Source organism: Canis lupus, unplaced genomic scaffold, assembly GCF_011100685.1.
Source record: "Canis lupus familiaris isolate Mischka breed German Shepherd unplaced genomic scaffold, alternate assembly UU_Cfam_GSD_1.0 chrUn_S1902H2101, whole genome shotgun sequence".
NCBI classification, from domain to species: Eukaryota; Metazoa; Chordata; class Mammalia; order Carnivora; family Canidae; genus Canis; species Canis lupus.
In genome coordinates this window covers 1-21,904 of record NW_023330767.1, presented here as the reverse complement: position 1 = coordinate 21,904, position 21,904 = coordinate 1, and the positions used below count along the sequence as shown (strand labels likewise).

At 41.7% G+C, this 21,904-nt stretch overlaps 1 pseudogene; it reads left to right on the top strand.

Annotated features, from left to right (window-relative positions):
- Window positions 1-7,570: 7,570 nt before the first annotated feature.
- On the top strand, window positions 7,571-9,376 carry LOC119878782 (annotated as a pseudogene).
- Window positions 9,377-21,904: the final 12,528 nt, after the last annotated feature.

Below are 21,904 nucleotides of genomic sequence, written 5' to 3'. Positions count from 1 at the left end.
GAAGCTTGTGTATGCATGTGTGAGTTTGAAAGTGTAAGTGTGTGTGTGTGTGTGTGTGTGTGTGTGTGTTGGGAGGAGGGTTACTGTGACTGTGAGGTGCCCCTGGAACTTAGTGAGCTTCTCACAACGTACAGGACAGACTCCAACAGCAAAGACTTATTCCACCCTAATTGCCCATCAAGGCACCTTTGAGAAACTCTGGATGAGCCCATCTAGTCTCTCTGAAATTCTAGGAAGTCCCCCTCCCCCACCCCAGCAGAGAGGGTTGGGCTTCCTGAGATCTTGGCTGCCAGAGGAAGCTGGAATAAAGACTGCACTGCTGCCCTGGGGACCTATTGGGTCAAAGCCAAGACATCCACATGCTCTGCCTGACCACAAATGTTGGAGAGGATGCGGAGAAAAGGGAACCCTCTTACACTGTTGGTGGGAATGTGAACTGGTGCAGCCACTCTGGAAACTGTGTGGAGGTTCCTCAAAGAGTGAAAAATAGACCTGCCCTATGACCCAGCAATTGCACTGCTGGGGACTTACCCCAAATACAGATGCAATGAAACGCCGGGACAACCTGCACCCCGATGTTTCTAGCAGCAATGTCCACAATAGCCAAACTGTGGAAGGAGCCTCGGTGTCCAACGAAAGATGAGTGGATAAAGAAGATGTGGTTTATGTATACAATGGAATATTCCTCAGCCATTAGAAATGACAAATACCCACCATTTGCTTCAACGTGGATGGAACTGGAGGGTATTATGCTGAGTGAAGTAAGTCAGTCGGAGAAGGACAAACATTATATGGTCTCATTCATTTGGGGAATATAAATAAAAGTGAAAGGGAATAGAAGGGAAGGGAGAAGAAATGGGTAGGAAATATCAGAAAGGGAGACAGAACATAAAGACCCCTAACTCTGGGAAAGAACTAGGGGTGGTGGAGGGGGAGGAGGGTGGGGAGTGGGGGTGAATGGGTGATGGGCACTGAGGGGGTCACTTGACGGGACAAGCACTGGGTGTTATTCTGTATGTTGGCAAATTGAACACCAATAAAAATAAATTTATTATTAAAAAAATAAGAATGTAGGACTTAATCTCAGGCCCTCGTCCAAGGTCAAAGCAGACCCAACCCAGAAGTGCCAAGTTCCTGAATCCTTTTTTTCTCTGTTTATGAGTCAGACAGGGTCGATGATATTCCCTGAAAAACCAGAAAAGCCATCTGTTCACTCATAGAATGAACTCTGCATTACCTCCCTTGCCTTCCTCTCCTGCCCCTGGAGAAATGCGGTCTTTGGAATGGCAAGAGCAGCTCTTGATTTTCCCTGGTAGGAAGCACTGTCTAAAGGAAGTAGCTAGATTCATTCATTCATGCATGATTTGCTCAGTGGACATGCAGTTGGGCTACTATATGCCCAGGATTCCACAAGGTGCTGCATACCTTTCAGTAGTTACGTTGGCTTTCATCTCTGATACCAAAATGTGGAATTGGAAACCTGTGGCTGAGGGCCTGTGTGATATCAAGGAGGGTCCCTACTGGCTCCGTGCTTCAATTTATTCTTCATAATATGCAGCCTGGTTCTATCCTTTCTCTGCCTGGTGGGGATAGTGTGAAGGCAGGCAGGGTGACATCTTATTTGGGGTTGGTTAGTAGCAGGTGTCATTTTAATAATGCAAGGCTGTCTTACCAATAGGTAGACCTGGCTGACCTCCTACGATGAATGAACTTAAACAATTACCACTGATTTTGTTTTAAAAATGGGGAGACTGGTATTTTTGAAGCTGCTATATTTTTCTATTCCTCTGTTAATTTCTTTGTAATCATTGGGTTGGATTCTTATTATTTGGTGGGGAAGGGAGCTTTTATTAAGGTAGGAAATTATATAAGGCAGAAGTCACAAGGCACAGTCTCTGCTGTGTTTAAAATCCTTTGTATTTGTTGCCAATATTTGAAGCTTGAGAGATTGCATGTTAAAAAAGCTGGTTTTCTGGGTGGAGGATGGGGCATGCCATTAAGTCTGGTTTGCTGTAATCCTCCTGCCCTGGAACGCTCCTCCCACCCATCTAATCCACCCCACCACTGTACTTCACTCATCTATGCCACCTGCCTGGTCCTGGTGGACATTTGAGTTTACAAACCTGTGGCATAAAGGGTGGTATACATATTTTCATTACTTTCAGTTCTCTGGTGACTAGTCGAGAGAGAAGGTCTTTACTGAGATTTGTGTTCTGCTTCCCAACTGGGAAACATGGGACTGACATACTTTGGGACCCAGGTTGGCTTTTTCGACACGTGGCGAAGATAAGCATGAATTTTAGGAATAATCTAGTTGGTATTTTTTAGCAGACAGAAGAGTTAGGTGCTGGAAGGGATGACCTTGGTGGTAGGTCTCTTCCCCAAGGACTCTCAGAAGGCATGAAGATTGGGGTGGGCCAGGCAAGTGCCTCCAGTCAAGTCACAGTCAGGGCTGGTGCATATTAATCCTTCTAACATGGCAGTAGTTGTGCTGCTTCTGACTTGGATCAATAATTCCTTGTATGTAATAAAACCGAACAGTACATCATTGCTGTCAAATAAAAAAAAAATGCTTGTTATAAAATGAAACAAAGGAATGTGTGCCCAGTATAATATGAATATTTTTATGTCTAAAAATGTTCTGAATATAAAAATATTGGGTATTCGGTACATTTCCATATCCCTTCATTATAAAACGAGTAAGTCCATCAGATCTGAATTTAGTAATGAACTTTACATCATGTTACTCTACCATCAAATATCATTCACTCTGCTGTCTTTTGAAATGAGATATAATACTGAAAATACAGGTGCTCCCGGGAAGGACTCTGTCCTAGGATGGTAAAAGTCTTCCAAACAAGTTTGTCAAGAGCAACACTATTTCAGTATTCAGTATCAATTAATATTGCTAATTTTTAAATCTCTCCCATCATATTCCCCAAATCCATAATTGCCAGATTCTGTGAAAGCATCAATTCTTATGTTCAATACTGAACAATACCAAAGCAGATTCTAAGAATTTTTAAATAACAGTCACAATATTACTACATTCAAAAAGATGTATAAAGCATGTACTTTAGAACATCCACTTTGCTAAAAGGAAAAAAAAAATCCAGTTTTGCATTCTGTCTATATATCATAAGTGAGTGTTACTCATAAAGGATTTGAACTCCCTCAGCATATGTGTCCACTTCCGCCATTAAAGTGAATTCAGGTGCCGGGCATGACTGTCCCCAGACAGGCTTTTTTGAAATAACTGATGGCTGTGGTCTTATTGCCCCATTGAACTATATCTGGATACACTCTTGTTGCTTTGACAAGAGTTTCATACAACTCCACAGTCTGTAGAACACGTGGGATGTATCTCATAGTTTCTTTTATTAATGTAAACTATTTTCACTTTCTCCAGTGACAAATTGCTCCAAATTAGGTTTTTTACACCTATTATGACTGAACTGATGAGAAATTCATCTGTAGACCACAGCTGTGTATTGCAAGCATTATAAACCCTTGTGGCAAGGAGGTGATTGTTACATTGCCAAGATCAAGCAGAAGAGAATTGTTTATTTTGGAGGGAGGCAGAAATCTTCGTTTTCAAATTTTTCAAAATTTAAAAGATTATTTGTTAAGATCCAAAATGGCCATTTTAAGAGCTATCTAACAGCAACTTGTTTTAATATATTATGAGAGAGTGAAAATTTGTGCAGAGCCACTACATTCAAAAAGAAAAAGAAAATCTACTATTTTATTACTATTTAAGTATCCATTGAATGTTAGAAATATGGCAAGCATTGTATGTGGCAGAAGCAATATCTGGTGAACATACCATTTACATGACATGGAGAAGATAGATCTCTGTGAGAGGACAGGAATGTGATCCATGCATGCACTGAGTCCATATTTCCTAAGTGTATTTACACACACGTTTGTAATTATTCTCACCTGGTATACTTAATACTGTCTGGTGATTTGCCATGGATGACAACTGCCCTCCCTTAAAATCTACCAAAGGGACATAATGGCCTGACTTTTGAAAAGTTGCTGACAAGGAACAAAAACATATTTAAAAATTCAGTACTAACAGCAAATAGGAGCTTTATAGTAACACTTGGAAAACACTGAGAAATCACAAATAAATTCCAGAAAATTGAAAGAAAACTTATGCTCTACTTTTCTTGGGCCATTAATGCATGAGAACGGAATAGATTTGAATACTCTTCACTTTAAAAAAGAACATGACTGGTTACTATTGATAAGTATTGTCATAAAATATAGGGTAAAATCAATGCCTAACTTTCAGAAATGGCAGACACCTCCAAATTTTCACATGTCAAGAATACCATTATCCACAATGTCTAAAGTATAGTACACAATAAAAAACCAATGTCCATGAAATTATCGTCACAATGCAACAATGTTGTGTTCACTGAATAAATATTCACTATAACAAGATTTCAAAAAAAAAGACTTCATTCTTTAATTTTTGGTATAGGCATGTGACTGTCAGTTTGCTATTGTATTCCTATGTGAAATAGAAGATTTATAGTAAAATATATTTGACATTTCCCTTAGTCATAGTCAATGATAATTTTAATCAAGATTGCGACAATAAACAATTATTTACCTTTGTCAACATAAATATGCAAAGAATACTAATTCTCATAATGTTCATGTTTCTTTTATCTTTTTAAAAGATTTTATGTATTTATTTATGACAGAGAGAGAGAGACAGACAGACAGACAGACAGAAAGACAGAGAGGCAGAGAGGCAGAGGGAGAAGCAGGTTCCATGCAGGGAGCTGGACGTGGGACTCGATCCTGGGTCTCCAGGATCACACCCTGGTGGTGCTAAACCACTGGGCCACCGGGGCTGCTCTGTTTGTTCTATCTTATTTGAACATTGGACAGCATTTGATATGAAATGTGTCACACTCATTTTCTTTCATTTTATTTGAAAATTTAAAAACTCTTTATTAAATTGGTCATAGAATTTCTCAATGCAACAACAATTTATTGAATCTATCTCATAACTTGAAATTATTTTTTCATAAATTAGTACACCCAAAATTTTTAAGATCCATCTTAATGTACTACAAAACATGGAAAACAATTATTGGATCATTAACCTTGTAACAGACATAATAATGATTTAGTAAAATGTGTAGGTTTTTTCTTTCACTAAATGACCATTTCAAAAGGAATATTTTCAAAGAAAATTATTAGTTTAAAATTAGTCTAATGATTTTGGTCAAAATATAACACAGACAGGAAAATGAGACTTCTAAATTAAAAGAACAATTTTGTCGAGATAACTTTTTTAGACCAGAATATGAAATTGTTTTTTAGATTGTGATTCCAAATCATGAAGAATCAGACCAAAGAAAGTGAAATAAATTCTTCAAGAATGTCAGACCTGCTTCAGATCTTTTAGAATAAAATGGATATAAACAAACCAACAAAACACCATATTCTTTAAAGACAGTTGCACAGGCTTTCTTTATAAATAAGAAGAAAGAAGAAACCATTTCCTACATATGTTCCAAATAGTACATAGTACCAAATGCTCAGTAAGTATTCCTTGAATAACAAACCAGCACAAGTACCACCTGTTAAAAATAAGCATCTAAGATAAAAAATAAATTTCAATTAGTTACGTTGAAAAAAATTTTAGAGGGCGCCTTGTGGTGGTTCTCTATAAGAGGTATGCGTGATTAGACCTCAGTGACAAAAGGAAAACGTTCTAGGCTAGAAAAGTTTCAAATAAGGCAAAAATTTTCCCCTCTTAAAGATGTATAAATCAAATTCTTAGGATATTTTTAAATCATACTAATAGGAAAGCCTTGGACAAGTTATTGAAATGTATCAAAATTCATGTTTTTCTGCCAACTGAATATTTATTAACACTTATATAACAGTTATGAAGATGTATTCATATGAGCATATGCAAATGAAAACCACTTGAGATCAATAACTATAGTATAAAAAGTTTATGAACTGGACTTTAGCTGACATAATTTTCTTTTTTTCTGATATAATTTTCGATTGGAAATGATCTCATAAAAATCAAAGATGTGACATTGCATACACTGTGATGTTGAAGTCTGAGCTGACTGGGGAGTTTCTTCCTGCCTGTTGCTGAGCCTGCAAGTGAGCTCGCTCAGGGATGACACAGCTGTCTGCATGTGCCTACTGTTTTATCTCAAAACTTGTAGTGACAGGTGTGTCTTGTCACACTCTCTGGTGACCATTACAGGCCTGCCTTGTTTATCATTTCAAGATGAGCTCCGATGTGTGTGACCCTGACAGTACAGAATATAATCAAATGCCTTTGAACCGAGGAAGAGGAATTTATTGCTTGTTAACACATTTTACAGTTTATAGGGTCATTAGCCCCTTAGCTTCCGAGATTTTTTTTCAAGCTTGGCTTTGAATCTATAAATTCAACGGATTTCTATCACAGAATTGACAAGAAATGTGATATTTAGTGTAGCCTTTTATAAAATCCTTACCTCATATATAACGTATAACATAAAAAAGAGTTAATAAGATGCTTTTCCTTTCTTATCCATCTCAGAGGGGAAATAATATAGCAAAGTTGTGTAACAAACAGTGAATTTTCTATATTGGAGTAGAAGATGTCTTAAACGTCATTAGTTTTATTTTTTATAAATTTATTTTTTATTGGTGTTCAATTTGCCAACATATAGAATAACACCCGGTGCTCATCCCGTCAAGTGTCCCCCTCAGTGCCCGCCACCCAGTCACCCCCACCCCCTGCCCACCCCCCTTCCACCACCCCTAGTTCGTTTCCCAGAGTTAGGAGTCTTTATGTTCTGTCTCCCTTTCTGATACTTCCCACTCATTTTCTTCTCCTTTCCCCTTTATTCCCTGTCACTATTTTTTATATTCCCCAAATGAATGAGACCATATAATGTTTGTCCTTCTCCGCTTGACTTACTTCACTCAGCATAATACCCTCCGGTTTCCATCCACGTCGAAGCAAATGGTGGGTATTTGTCGTTTCTAATGGCTGAGGAATATTCCATTTACCCCAAAGATACAGATGCAATGAAACGCGGGGGACACCTGCACCCCGATGTTTCTAGCAGCAGTGTCCACAGTAGCCAAACTGTGGAAGGAGCCTCGGTGCATGGAAAGATGAGTGGATAAAGAAGATGTGGTTTATGTAGAAAACGTCATCGATTTTTTTTTTCAATTTTTATTTATTTATGATAGTCACAGAGAGAGAGAGAGAGAGAGGGCAGAGACACAGGCAGAGGGAGAAGCAGGCTCCATGCACCGGGAGCCCGACGTGGGATTCGATCCCGTGTCTCCAGGATCGCGCCCTGGGCCAAAGGCAGGCGCCAAAACCGCTGCGCCACCCAGGGATCCCAACGTCATCGATTTAAATAACTCGCACGACAGGGGCCGGGAGGGAGGCGAGGCCGAGCGGGGGAGGCGGGCCGCGGGGCCGCGGGGAGGCCGGGTGCGGCGAGCAGGACGCGGCGCCGGGAAGGAGAGAAAGGCGGCTTCTGCGCGGGGCGGGGGCGCGCCCGGCCCGGGGACCGCGATGCCCAGCTCCAGCCGCGTGCAGCCGCAGCAGGCGGGACCGAAGCCGCCCCCGCGGCCCGAGCCCTGGGCCCCGGCCGCCTGCTGGTGGGGCGGCGCTGCCGGGGCGCCGGCCTGGCCGCTGCGGGGCGGCCTCCGCCAGCAGAGGGCCTGGGGGACGGAGACGGAGCGCCCCCGGCAGGGCGCCGCGCGGGAACCCCCGGCCGAGCCCGGCGTCCCCCTCTCCCAGCGCTTCGTCGTGCTCCGGACGGGCGTGGAGCCGCTGCAAAACCCGCTGGCGAGGCCGAGGAGGAGGAGCAAGCGGAGGGGCGGGGGAGGAAGGGCGCACGGTGGTGGAGACGGCCGTGGAGTGGCGCCCGGGCAGCCGCAGGTCGGCCGCCTCTTCGGCCGGGAGCTCCGGGGCGGCCGCGCCCGGGGCCTGGGGGGCTTCCAAGGCCGGGCCCCGAGCGGCAGGCGGCGCCTTCTAGAGGACCCGGTCCGCCGAGCCCCAGCCCGGCCGGCAGCCGGGACCCCGCGGCACAGCACCTCCCCCTGGACGGGCAAGCCGCCGCGAGTGGCCTGGGCCGGGCGGCTGGGTCTGGCTGCGAGGTCTCTGGGGAACGAGACTCATGGAAGAAAGCAACAGCAGCCGAGAGAAGTGCCTGGAAGTGCTTTAACGGAAACGACCACATACCTGCTGCTTCTCAGGCTTGTGCATGTCGACACGGGGGTGACGAGCTCCAGGGTGTGCTGCTCCACGGGTAACGTCACAAAGCTCTTCCTATACACCCCAGGGTCCAAAGCAGCGAAACAAACTTCAAAACTCTTTCTTCAGTGGAAGACTTCTGGAAGTTCACCGAAGGTGCCTCATGGGATGGGCTGTACTGGAAGACACGGCCCCGCAACAGGACCGAAGCCGACAACCGACGTTTTGTCTCTATGAGAACCTCCTGTTAGGCTTCCACGGATCCGGCAACTCAGAGTCAGAAATGGATCCTGCTCTATCCCCCCGGACTGAAGAGATGAGATTAAAGAGTGCTATGATGTCTACTCTGTCACAAAAAGGTGACTTTTTGTCACCTCCACAAAAGCACTCCTACATCCGCAAGAACAGGCGCGAGCAAACTGTTTCTTCTACGGAGCTTCGGGATTCTCCCACCTGGAGGCGCTGCCGGATGACAGCGAGGGAATTGCAGCGCTTTGAGGCTGTGTCTGCCAAGGGCCAAGAGGCCCTGGTGTCCAGGGCTTCCCTGAGGCCACAATCGAGGATTTCCACAGCACGTTCGTGGGCCTGATGGAGCGGGTGGAGAAGCAGACCTCTGTAGCTGACCTGCTGGCCTCCTTCCACGGCCACAGCACCTCGGACTACCTGGTGGTGTACCTGCGGCTGCTCACCTCCGGCTCCCTGCAGTGCCAGAGCAAGTTCTTCAGCACTTCCTGGAGGGCGGGCGGACAGTCCAGGAGTTCTGTCAGCAGGCGGTGGAGCCCACGTGCAAGGAGAGCGACCACATTCACTCCACCGCACTGGCCCAGGCCCTGAGCGTCTCCGTCCAGGTGGAGCACATGGACCGCGCGCGAGGGCGGCACCACCAACCCGCACCACCTTCCCCGAGGGCTCTGAGCCCAAGGTGTACCTTCTCTCCGGCCTGGGCACGACCATATCCTCTACAAACAGGGCTGGCCCCGGCCTCCCGCTGCCCTGTCTGCCCTCCCCTCTGCCAGGGCGCTAGACATGTGCAGAAGTTTTTTGTGGGTTATAAAAGGGTCATATTTCATCTCCACTCCTCCCACCACAACTTCCCCTCACGCAACCTTCCACATTTATTAAAGGAGATGCTGGGTGGTGAACAATAAAGTAGTGAAGTGTCATGTAGTGAAGACCGGGCTCCTTTTGGTCTAAGAACAGAACTGCGGAAGTGTCCGTGCCCTGTAGCCATGTGCCCTGGCTTCTCCATCCCTTCATTCATTCATCCTCTAAACTCTTAACCAAGGAGAGAAGATGGCTTTAAGTGAGTCTTCAGTGCTTATAGTTAAGACCATGCAGACCATGGCCAAAGTGACCTTTGGTTTCTCAGATTTTCTCTACTTTTTACTGCCTTCAGCTTCTGCAATACGTATTTTTCAAAAGACTAAATTGTTGACTATATGGCCAACAAGAAAGTAGCTACAGGGCCTCTGGAGATTTCTTTGAAGATTCCTGGATCCTGTTTTCCTAGATCCAGTGACATCGTTCACTAGGTTGTTATCGGGTACTATTCTGGAACAGAAATTCTCATTTTACTAGCGTTTATGATACATTTTTGTTCAGAGTACAGGTATTTAAAGTGTATACTAAACTTGTGAGCCAGTTTCCTGTCTGGTTAAAACCTGGCGTCTCAAATGTGTGTTTATGATTTTGAATATGTTATTGTCCATTGTGCAGATCTGTGGGGGTTTTGGTGTCCTTTGTAACCATACTTAAAACATCTTGTGTATGAAGGGAAAGCTAGTCAATACTTTTAGAAATACTGTAACTATATAAAGAATAAGAGTGTGGCAGCCCAGGTGGCTCAGCGGTTTAGCCACCGCCTTCAGCCCAGGGTGTGTTCCTGGAGACCCGGGATTGAGGCCCATGTCCAGCTCCCTGCATGGAGCCTGCTTCTCCCTCTCCTATGCCTATGTCTCTGCCTCTCTCTTTCTCTCTGTGTCTCTCATGAATAAATAAATAAATCTTAAAACAATAATAACTGCATTACAATTTCAAAATGCATTCTATAACTCCTATCAATACATCATAAGCTTATCTATAAAAATACTATAGTAAATGAATTAAAGAAACAAAACATTATTTTTAAACACTATGGAAAATTCACTTGTTTACTTTCAAAAAAATTATTTATTTATTAATGACAGAGACACACACCGAGAGAGAGAGAGAGAGAGAGAGAGAGAGAGAGAAGCAGGACAGAGGCAGGCAGAGAAGCAGGCTCCATGTAGGGAGCCTGACGAGGACCTCGATCCCGGGTCTCCAGGATTACACCCTAGGCTGAAGGCAGCGCTAAACCACTGAGCCACCTGGGCTGCCCACTTGTTCACTTTTTATTTATTAATAGTTTTTCTAGAATATGGAGAAACTTAAATTTAAAACAATTGCTATTTGGCAAAAGTGTATATATTTTAACAATATTTGGGATTTAAATTAATAATTGATTACAAGATAAATTTTGTTTGTTTTTAAAGATTTTATTTATATATTCATGAGAGAAACAAAGAAGAAGAGAGGCAGAGACACAGGCAGAGGGAAAAGCAGGCTCTCTGGGGGGAGTCCTATCAGGACTTGATCCCAGGACTCTGGAGTCACTCCCTGAGCCAAAGGCAGGTGTTCAAACACTGAGCTATGAGTTGCCCCAGAAGATAAAAATTTTTAAGCAAAATGATTGAAAATATTCCTGAATTCTAACAAAAAGAAAGAAGGAAAATAAGTTATAGTGATTCGATACCTTTAAATGGAATTGAAATCAATTGGAATTAAATTATGTGATACATATTTCTTAATCATAACAATGGACTCCTGTACTAGACAGGAGGTAGTTTATCTTATATTTAGTAAGAAGGAAAACCACATTAGTTCTAGCACAGTGAGAAGATATTCATTAAAATAGCTATTTAACACTAAAAAGCCACTTCAAGAGTATGCTGACCCTCTCCCATTCAATTATCATCTTCCATTAGAACACAGGATGAACCTCAAAGATGCAAAATAGGATAAAGTCTATGTACCTGGCAAGTTTCTTAGTTATAAACGACAGAAACCAACTCTGCCTAACTGGAGTCATTGGGATCATTGAAAAGATATCAGGTAACTCACGAATTTATTGACTTGTTGGCAACTCAGCTAAGAAACAGAGGGAGGCTGGGTCAGGGAGAACACAAGCACAGCCAGATGCTGCCCCCGATGCAGCCGCCTCCAGGTCATCTCCACTGAGTCCTTCACCGGTTTCCTCAAACAAGAGCCATCACCTTCCACGTGAAAACTCTCCCACTAAAATCATGCTGTGGGACTCCAACAGCAGTTCTTCTTAGTCCATGAGTCTGAGTTCAGCCTCATATTAGTCCTAATAATTCAGCAGCTGCTGAATTTCATTGTGTTGAGCGGGTCTTCTCCTCAGACTCCAAACTATTTACACTTTCCCCCTGCTGTTTGGGATGCCCCTGTACCCAGGATACCCTCTTCTTCAATGTGTCCCTTGGTGTAACCCCACTTCACAACCCTTCTGCTGAGGGGATTCCATCTACTTTCACAGCTAAGACTCTCTCTCTCTCTTGCCTCCAAGTCTCTAACTCCACCAGCCTCTGAATTCCAGATCCTCACTGCTCTTTCCTTTCTGTCCACTTCAGCATTCACATTCAACATGTTTCGAGGTCAATTTATCATGTTGCTCGATCTTTCTTTTTTCCTTTCTTCTTCCGTGCACTTTCTCTGTAGGCAAGTCCAGCTTCTGCACCCCCCAAGACCTACCTAAACATGAGGCATTTTCAGTTTCTCCATCTCTTTCACCTTACAGGTTCAGATGGTGGCTACAGGGGTTAATTATTATTGTCTCTTCCCTCATTATTCCAGTAGCAGAACTACCCTGTGCTGTTTCTTTTTTAAATTTTTTTTTATTTATTCATGATAGCCACAGAGAGAGAGAGAGAGAGAGAGAGAGAGAGGCAGAGACATAGGCAGAGGGAGAAGCAGGCTCCATGCACTGGGAGCCCGACGTGGGACTCGATCCCAGGTCTCCAGGATCGTGCCCTGGGCCAAAGGCAGGCGCTAAACCGCTGCACCACCCAGGGATCCCCCCTGTGCTGTTTCAACTCTTCAGGCAAGCGCTGACTCTGACTGGAGTGACACATTGAAGAACGGCCACCTCCCACAATGAAGAAATTGGAGTCTTTCCCCACAGAGGTTCACAAGGAAGCTACAGGAAGAAGATTCCTTTCCTTTTTGATTGTAAAGTGGTGGAAACATGAGGCCAGAAGATTCTACAGGCATGTCCCGGTGCCCTATGCCCCACACCCGCCAGTCTACAGTAATAGAAAATAAGGCTGTTGGGTTAGAAGGGAGGGATCAGAGATGGAGAGCAATTGACAGAGCTGGTGTCCCTGCTTCCAGGTGCACTCCTTTCCTACCCATGGTTTAGTTACTGAGATATTATTTCTCTCCTTTTATACTTAGTCAGGATGCCACTACTAGATGAATTTTCCCACCCCTATATTAATTATGTCACAGCTTACTCGGCATCATTCTCCATTACCTGCAGCATAAAGACCTCACTGTGACAGTCAGTCCTACATGATCTGGACCTAACATTTCCCATCTCATCTCCTGCAAGTCTTTCCTCTCCTCTCTTATGTTATAAACTCTGGCCTTTTTTTCATTTGTTATCTCATTGGCCCATTACATTTCTACCCAGCTGAATAGCACAGATTACCTCTTCTCCTGCAGTGAATTAAGCACTGAACAGTGGATCTGCAAGTCCCATGTTGGAGTCTAAATTCCATTTTCTCTGTGTGGAGTCATCGCTCTGCAAGTCTGTTATTTCTCATTTGTGAAATGATACAGTATCTTAGCTTCACTTAAAAAAAAGATTTTCTTTATTTATTTGTGAGAGAACGAGAGAGAGAGAGGCAGAGACACAGGCAGAGGTAGAAGCATGCTCCATGCAGGGAGCCTGACATGGGACTTGATCTGGGGTCTCCAGGATCATGCCCTGGGCTGAAGGCAGACACTAAACCTGAGCCACCCAGGTTAACTTTAAATGAGATGTGTTACAATATCTTTGAAGGAATTTTATGCCCATGTAATTTTATTCAGGAGATTCTATTTAACTGGCTGTTGATTTTACTTAATCTGCTGAGTAGCAAGAAAATTATATGGAGACCTTTCATAATATCTGAGATTCACAGAAGCCAAAGAGTGCTTGGTATATTCAATGGGCCAATATAGATATTCAAGTCCTGCATCAGGCTGAGTTGTGCCCCCTTAGCAGTCATCTGAGAGTTTGCTTGTAAAACCAAAGCCACACGGGTGTTTTCCGCTCAGAGGAAACTGGAAAGCAGAGCAGCTGATACCTGGGACTCTGCATTAAATTTGGTCCCACTAGTGATGTCCTGGAAGTCTTGTCCACCCCCCTAGAATCATGGGAGCTTCCTGGCTTTGCTGGACAATCAGGTCCACGTGACCATGAACAACTGTTCAACGTGGACTCTGCAAAATACTCCTCCCTCCGAGGCTCACTCTTTTGAGGCTCTCTTCGACAACTTTACAGTAACTGGTTCTCCTCTACTCCAGGGGAGAAAAGTGGTCCATCTGAAATTTTAAGTTTGAGTTTAGATGAAAATTTTTCATTGTAAATTTCATTGCTCTTCTCCCTCAAATACTCGGCAGAGAAATGACTGCGGGCAAATGGATTGAAACAGATCTTTCATTTCAACACTCCTTACGTTTTTGTGGAAAACTGTTACATATTCTTAGGTAAAGTTGCCAAAGGCTCTGACAAAAATTTTACCACCTCTCGTCTAAGGAAAACGTCTTGCCTATTAAAAAGAACTGTGTCAATTTTTAGCAAACTTATGAAGGCAAATATATTGGAAAACAAAAGGAGTTTTGTCTTTTGTGGGGGTCGATGAACAGAAAAAAGTTTTCAGAGTTAATGACTCAGGCTGAGGATCTCTGAGTCCTGTAGGCTTTGCTTCCACGTGGTAGCAATTGTATTTAAACAATGAAATTGCTTTATAGTATAAGCAAACTATAAACTATAGTTTATAGTAAGCAAAGGAATTGGGAGTCATAGGGTCTCCCAAGGCTTGGAATCATCCACATAACCCCAGGGAGTCACTTGCAGTGAATGGGGCTCTGCTTAATTATCATCAAAATTGTGATTTGAGAATCATCATAGTGAATTCTGAGGTGGAATTCTAAGGTGTCGCCTAGTTTGATACTGTTTGTCTTTCTGCTGCTTTTGCATCTCATGTTGCAGAAGTCTAGCCTTAGGCTCACAAAGAACACAAGTACTGGCAGAAGGAAATGCTTTGGCAAAGGTTTAGTGGTTTCAGAAATCAGGTCTAGCAACCTGTCATGTGGAATCTTCAAACGTGTCTGTTAGCAAAACTGTGGTATTTTGAAATCACTTGTTGGTTAAATTGGAATCACCCTGAGACAGAAAAGTTCTGGCCAGAGATTGAAGCTCCACTGCTATAAAGGGTCAGTAAGTCAAAGATCTCTATTATTAGTATATTACTACTTATGTGCTTTAATTCAACATTTTGACAAATATGTACAGGGCCATTTTCTCTGATCTATCAAGAATTGTCTAACAGGAAATGAACTTCTACTCCTTATCTGGACTCCTTTTAAAGGAAATGCACCCCCAATCTGCTCTTCTCCATTCTGTTCATACATAGCAGGAAGAGTTCACAAGTTGCTTAGTTACCTCTGCTCCATGTAATTAATGCAAGATGTTTATAGCTCAGACGTATCCCTCAGTAGACGTATTTTATGTGGTCTACATTTTTTTATTTTGGCAGTATTGGTATAACAACTTTCTGACCAACATTTGTTTTAAATGAGCAGATTATATAGTTACAGTTTTACAAGTTTGCATTTCAAATTGAATAAGCTTATATAATTTAAATGGTCACAAGTTTTTCCTACCATTAATACATTCCTATGAATAACACATTTAACCCCTTGTCAATAAACTGGGCTGGTTTCCTATATTTACAGTCACCAGAAAATGAGATTGTGGGATAAATTTATCCTTGTCAGATGCTTGATTTGACTGAGGTTGTGGAGCAAGGAAGGCTTAACTGAGTTAAATTTGGAGAGCTGAGTAAATGATTCATAAAGCATACCTTTAATTACAAATTCTAGCACGATGGTTTTCTATCACACAGAAGTCTTCTATTTGTTTTCCTAACATATAGAAATAATCATTGATAAAACATTGAACTTTCTTCTCATTCATTTATGTACACAGCCTAATAATAGTTAATGTCTTCATGAACTTAACTTATATGATCAACAGATTATAATGATTCGTACCACAAGTTTTGAGGGCCTAATATGTATAGACTTTGTGTGAGGCAGTAGTAATATGGGAAAACTTGATTCTTGTCTCATGGAATCAAAGAATGAATCTCACGGGCACAGGAAAGTGAGCAAAGGAATAGAAATTTATTAAGTAAAGATACAGAGAAAGCTCTCAGAAGTGAGAGGGGTCCCGAAAGGGTTGCCACTGTGGGCTTGTAGGGTTGGTCTTTTATTGAGAGCCTAATCAGGGAACCTAAATCCTTTTAACATATCTATTATCACCATTGAGTAAGGACTAGTATAACATCTTTAATGACTTACTTCCTTTCTAGAGTATGATGATTTTTTCTTGGTCACAAGGAGCTGTGATAACAAGACCCCACCTCTGGCACTTGGGGCAGGGTGGTCTGGCTTATTTAACTCTGGTTTACTTTTATCTACATATTTTTGGGATTTTTGTGAGGTTGAGTCCGGAGGCCCCTACTTAGCCCTGCTGGCCCCATTTGTCTCTAATTCAGTAGATATATACGAATAAATTCTAAATAGTCAAGGATGTTATATTTCAGGAATGTTTAATCATGATTCAATGCGATAAATGTCCTATTATAGGTATATACAAGTACTACACAGAAGAACAGAGATAGTGGAGAAGTGGGTTGAATTTCTGTTGTGGTCTAGGCATTGTACAATCATTTTACATACAAAATCTTATTTAATTTTCACAATATATCTGAGGCTTGTAGAAATAGAGCTGGTAGAAGTCCTGGACTTGGCCACGATTACATAGCTAGAAATGGTGGGGTGAGGATTTCAAGCCAAATTTATCTGATTTCAGACCTCTGTTCTCCCAACCATTGCAAGTTGCCTTATTCTCCCTAAGAAATGAGAGGATAGGAACTGAGGAGAGTCAGAAAAAGATTGAGAAATGGTATGACATTTGGAATGAGAAAATATGCATAAGGCTCACAGGTCTTGTCATTGGGACTGTCTTTTGGGGATAAAGAATTACCACAAGGAAGTTTCAGGAACAAGGTGAACATGTTCAAGAACTGGCAAGCATTTCAGAACAGTTGAAGCTTGAGGAGAAAAACAGAGATTGGCAAGATTTGGTGACATAGAGGTTGAGAAAAAAGCCACAAATTGTTTTCAGTATCAAGCCAAAGAGTTCTGATTTCATTAAAAAGTTAAAGAAGATAATGAATGCTTTGGGATGAGCAATAACAGACCAGATAGCATTTCTACAGGGGATCTTCCTGGTGGCAGTGTGGAGAAGGCAAAGGGATTGAAGTTGCTGAGGTAGAAACTAATTTGTAGTGTTTCAGCCAAGAAATAATGATCACTTGAGTCAAAGATTAACAAAGGTATGCACAGGGAAGGATTGTTGCTATTTTTTTAAAAGATTTTATTTATTTATTCATGAGAAACACAGAGAGAGGAAGAGACCTAGGCAGAGGGAGAAGTAGGCTCCCTACAGGGAGCCCAATGTGGCACTAAATTCCAGGACCCCGGGATCCTGCACTGAGTTGAAGGCAGATGCTCAGGCACTGAGCCACCCAGGCATCCTGATGCTAAAGATTTTAAGGATATAAATATCACAGGCCTTGGATTTGCACATATAAAATGAAGTGGGTTTAAAATTTGCAGAGTAACTCAAAATGGATGAAAGATCTAACTGTGAGACAAGATTCCATCAAAATCCTAGAGGAGAACACAGGCAACACCCTTTTAGAACTTGGCCACAGTAACTTCTTGCAAGATACATCCACGAAGGCAAAAGAAACCAAAGCAAAAATGAACTATTGGGACTTCATCAAGGTAAGAAGCTTTTGCACAGCAAAGGATACAGTCAACAAGACTCAAAGACAACCTACAGAATGGGAGAAGACATTTGCAAAGGACGTATCAGATAAAGTGTTAGTTTCCAAGATCTATAAAGAACTTATTAAACTGAACACCAAAGAAACAAACAATCCAATCATGAAATGGGCAAAAGACATGAACAGAAATCTCACAGAGGAAGACATAGACATGGCCAACATGCACATGAGAAAATGCTCTGCATCACTTGCCATCAGGGAACTACAAATCAAAACCACAATGAGATCCCACCTCACACCATTGAGAATCGGGAAAAATAACAAGGCAGGAAACCACAAATGTGGGAGAGGATGTGGAGAAAGGGGAACCCTCTTGCACTGTTGGTAGGAATGTGAACTGGTGCAGCCACTCTGGAAAACTGTGTGGAGGTTCCTCAAAGAGTTAAAAATAGACCTACCCTACGACCCAGCAATTGCACTGCTGAGGATTTACCCCAAAGATTCAGATGCAATGAAACACCGGGACAGGGCAGCCCGGGTGGCTCAGTGGTTTAGCCCTGCCTTCAGCCCAGGACATGACCCTGGAGACCCGGGATCGAGTTCCACGTCGGGCTCCCTGCATGGAGCCGCTTCTCCCTCTGCCTGTATCTCTGCCTCTCTCTTTTTCTCTGTGTTTCTCATGAATAAATAAATTAAAAAAAAAGAAACACTGGGACACGTGCACCCTGATGTTTCTAGCAGCAATGTCCACAATACCCAAACTGTGGAATGAGCCTCAGTGTCTATCGAAAGATGAATGGATAAAGAAGATGTGGTTTATGTATACAATGGAATATTACTCAGCCATCAGAAAGGACAAATACCCCCATTTGTTTCAACGTGGATGGTACTGGAGGGTATTATGCTGAGTGAAATAAGTCAATCGGAGGACAAGCATTATATGATCTCATTCATTTGGGGAAAATAAAAATAGTGAAAGGGAATAAAGGGGAAAGGAGAAAAAATGAGTGGGAAATGTCAGAAAGGGAGACAGAACATGAAAGACTCCTAACTCTGGGAAATGAATTGCGGGTGGTGGAAGGGGAGGTGGGCAGAGGTGGGGGTGACTGGGTGGCGGGCACTGAGTTGGGCACTGATGGGATGAGCACTGGGTATTATTCTATATGTTGGCAAATTGAACACAAATAAAAAATAAATTTATTTAAAAAATTAAAAAAAAAATAAATGAAAATGGCCAAAAAAATAAATAAAAATAAAATGCTTACCCTGTCATAATATAGCTTATAAAAATATTAAGCTACTTTTTAATAAAATTTATAGCATATCTTAAAAAATAAAATAAAATAAACTTTGCAGAGTGTCCTATCCCTGTCACCTTTTTGTTTGTTCCTTTTTAGTTACTTGATAAATTCTGGCCTCTGCTTTTCAAGCAGTAGTTGAAGGGAAGAATTACCTATGAAAATGGCCTGAAAAATCAAATGTAGTTGTTGTAATTTTAGTCTAAAATAGGAATAAAGGGGAAAGGAGAAAAAATAAGTGGGAAATGTCAGAAAGGGAGACAGAACATGAAAGACTCCTAACTCTGGGATATGAACTAGGGGTAGTGGAAGGGGAGGTGGGCGGGGGGGGGTGACTAGGTGACGGGCACTGAGGTGTGCACTTGATGGGATGAGACTGGGTGTTATTCTATATGTTGACAAATTGAACACCAATAAAAATAAATTAATAATAATAATAATAAAATAAAATAGGGATTGCAAGTCATTGCAGATAGAATACAAGCAAATTCAATTTGATCTCTGTCTTTAAATCTGGACGAACCAGAAACTGTCACTTTATAAGTAGAAAGAAGTACTCCTAAACTGCCTTTTGTGTCCTGCGGCAACCTACCTCTTTCTATATGTGGGTACTATCAGGCATAGAGTGTAAAAGAATATCACACATGCACAAAAATATGCATAGAACCATAAGGTCTACCTCATATGGAAGAAACACATAATCCAACTTGTTTCTTCTTTCATCCCTCCTTTAAAACATGACTCCTTCACTTCCATCTGGAGCATTTTATGAAGCAACTTCCTAGAATGTGCAGAAGGTCAGATCAAGTTTTCCTAAATCTGTGGGCTGCTTGGAGAGAATTTCAGTAAGTAAAGGCAATAAATTAAATTCAAAATGGAATTGAAGTTGATAGATAAAAACATAAAGTTTTCAGCATATGCAGGGTGGCAACAGTATGAAATGAACAGCTAAGCTGTGAACAAATGCCCAGTTGTTTCTAAATACATTATTTAGATTTATGTTTTGCTTTCTATTTGTCAAGTGTTGAGATAACTGTGAAAACCACTGCAGCCCCCAAACATTTTGGAAATGTAATTTCAGTAGGAAAGTTAAAATCTAGGTATGACCATTATTAGCCTACAGGCACAGTCATTAGCTACAATGATATCAGTAATATTCACTTTTATGGGCATCACTGGGTTAATTGTGTAGACACGGCATTTTATTCACATTGCAGTAGTATGTGGATGGAAGTCCCAAGATTCATACCCTTTAAAAATTATCATTAATCGGGGGAATGCAGTCTTCCCAATTATCTTCTACAATTATACACTACTACTAGTGTTTTGACTGACTTGTACAGAAATTATCTTTTGCAATTCACGAATGGCAGGAGAGATCATGGGTGTTTCCTACATTTCTAACATTGTAGATTTAACTTTATGCCACCATAGTTACAGAGTTGAAATTTCATGGCAATCTTGAGTCAAAATATCTATTACTTTCTTCCTATCTTTTCCTACTTAAAGATGCATTTGCCTCTAAGTGAATGTTGATATCTCACAGGTAAAATAATGGACTATGATGCAACACATCTTATTTTCTTCATGTGTTTGTTCTGATATATACCTTCCAGAAGACAGAATTTAAGTAAGTCTAATTATGTTTTTTTATCATTTTGCACCTTTAAAATGTCACTGAACACACCTGTCATTGCCACCTCCAGCTAAATGACAGCATCCAGCCCTTTGGAAACATATGTGAGCTTATGCTGAAAAGCTTATTCCGAGCTCAGAGAAACCATGGAGTATTAAAAATATATTGTACTTCACATGCTTATAAAAGTCATATCCACTTCTAGAGACCACTGGTTTCACTTTTCTTTTTTTTAAATATTATTTATTTATTTACTCATAGAGACACAGAGAGAATGAGAGGCAGAGACACAGGCAGAGGTAGAAGCAGGCTCCATGCAGAGAGCCCGACGTGGGACTCGATCCAGGGTCTCCAGGATCACGCCCTGGGCTGCAGGAGACACTAAACCACTGTACCACCGGAGCTGCCCTGGTTTCACTTTTCCTCCCATTTGATATTATCTCACATCTGTGGAAATATGAGTGGAAGATCACCTAACTTGGCAATAGAAAATTGTGGAACTCTTTATGGAATATTCAACATGAAAATCAAATAATTGGTCTTAGGGGAAACTCCAAATAGAATAGGAGTTCCTGGGAGGATATGAGCTAAAGGAACCATTTTAAAGATACTGCACATATTTCTCTTTGTGAAATGGGGTTGGCACCTAATAATGAAAATGGCACCATCTACATTTCTCTGTAAATAAGTTTGAAATTCTATATTTACAATAAATACAGTATCTTTAACATTTTGTCCCTTCTTTAAGCTCCAAAATATAGTCATAGTTCCTTGTGAATCACTGATGGAAAAGAAGATTCTCTATATCCCCTAAGGTATTAATGTAGATATATATACAAAGTAAGGGAAAAATAGCCTTTCATGTGCAACTACACTCACTGTCATTCCAATGTGTCCACAGTCTGCAGGGAAATGTACCTATATAATAAGGGAGCACGGTCTGGACAAGAGGTTTTGGTTCAGGTTCTCTGGAAGGTGGAATATATCCTACTGATTACTTTTGACCAGTATCTTCCCCTGACCTACAATCTGTATTTCTTTTTATGATCAGAACTGTTTTAAGATTTAAATGTATTCTTTTTTTTAATTTATTTTTTATTGGTGTTCAATTTACTAACATACAGAATAACCCCCAGTGCCTGTCACCCATTCACTCCCACCCCCCCGCCCTCCTCCCCTTCTACCACCCCTAGTTCGTTTCCCAGAGTTAGCAGTCTTTACGTTCTGTCTCCCTTTCTGATATTTCCCACACATTTCTTCCTCTCCCTTATATTCCCTTTCACTATTATTTATATTCCCCAAATGAATGAGAACATATAATGTTTGTCCTTCTCTGACTGACTTACTTCACTCAGCATAATACCCTCCAGTTCCATCCACGTTGAAGCAAATGGTGGGTATTTGTCATTTCTAATAGCTGAGTAATATTCCATTGTATACATAAACCACATCTTCTTTATCCATTCATCTTTCGTTGGACACCAAGGCGCCTTCCACAGTTTGGCTATCGTGGCCATTGCTGCTATAAACATCGGGGTGCAGGTGTCCC